At 39.3% G+C, this 1,293-nt stretch overlaps 1 protein-coding gene across 1 annotated transcript in view; it reads left to right on the top strand.

Annotated features, from left to right (window-relative positions):
• KIF13A (kinesin family member 13A) overlaps positions 1-1,293 on the top strand; it is a 218,863-nt gene that overhangs the window by 148,770 nt on the left and 68,800 nt on the right. The gene's annotated exons all lie outside the window — the stretch shown is intronic.

The following is a 1,293-nucleotide window of genomic DNA, read 5'->3' as shown; positions in this document are numbered from 1 at the left end:
CGTGGCTGGTGCCTTAGCTGGTTGAGCTATAGGCACCGAGCCAGGAAAAGTAGAACTTAAAATAATATTTATTGTATTTCTCCAGAAAACTTCACCTGTTAGTCCTTTAGCAAATTAATCTTTAATTAATTATCTTCTCCCACCTCCAATGTTTTATTTTGTTTTTAAATACCAGAGTATTGGCTGGGCACCATGGCTTACTCCTCTAAAGCACTATGGGAGGCTGAATCAGAAAGATCACTTGTGCCTAGTAGTTCATGACCAGCCTGGGTAACATAGTAAGACACAGTCTCTACAGAAAATTTAAAAATTAGTCAGATGTGGTGCATACCTGTACTGCTAGCTGCTTGGGATGCTGAGGCAGGAGGATCTGCTTGAGCCTAGGAGTTTGAACTGCAGTGAGCTATGATCACATCACTGTACTTTAACCTGGGGTATAAAGCAAGATCCTGGTTCTAAAAAATAAATACCAGAAAATCTTTTATTTTAATTAAGTGGAAGAAACATTTATGAGAAGACTAAAATTGCCAATACTAAAAATTGTGGAGAACCTTTCCTTCACTCTAAAAGAAAAATCACTATACTATACTTTAACTATATCAGAGGATCAGTTGATAAGAGAGCTTCTAATAAGCCGGTAACCCTGTGTTGAATAGTAGTAGTGATAGAGGACATCCTTGTCTGGTTCTAGTTCTAAGTGGAAAAGCTTCGATTCAGTATGATACTGGCTGTGGGTTTGTCATAGAAGGCTTCAGTCAGTTTAAGAAATTTGCCACCTATGCCTATATTCTTAAGTGTTCTTGTTAGAAAAGGATGCTGAATTTTATCAAATGCTTTGTCTGCATACCGTGGAATACTATTCAGCCATAAAAATGATGATGTCTTCACATCTTTTGTAATATCCTGGATGGACTTGAAACATATTCTTCTTAGTAAATTATCACAAGACTGGAAAAGCAATTATCCAATGTACTCAATACTAATATAAAGCCAGACAATCTGATGCATGCCCGTGTAGGAGAAAAACTTATTTCAAGTTAGTGGGAGAGGTACTGAGGGAGCGGGGGGTGGGTGTTCTCAGTAGGCACAGAGTTGGGGTTTTTGGCACACCTTTGTCTGTGGGACACAACCACAAGAGGGACCCTACCTGACAAAATCAACTTTTTTGACCTGGTTGTACCCTCATATTAACCTGAAATAAATTTACCTTTTTTTTTTTGAGACAGAGCCTCAAGCTATCCCCCTGGGTAGAGTGCCATGGCATCACAGCTCACAGCAACCTCCAACTCCTGG

This window comes from Otolemur garnettii, unplaced genomic scaffold (assembly GCF_000181295.1).
Source record: "Otolemur garnettii isolate 467f Iridium unplaced genomic scaffold, OtoGar3 scaffold00026, whole genome shotgun sequence".
Classification (NCBI taxonomy): domain Eukaryota; kingdom Metazoa; phylum Chordata; class Mammalia; order Primates; family Galagidae; genus Otolemur; species Otolemur garnettii.
This window is presented reverse-complemented; position numbering and strand designations above follow the sequence as displayed.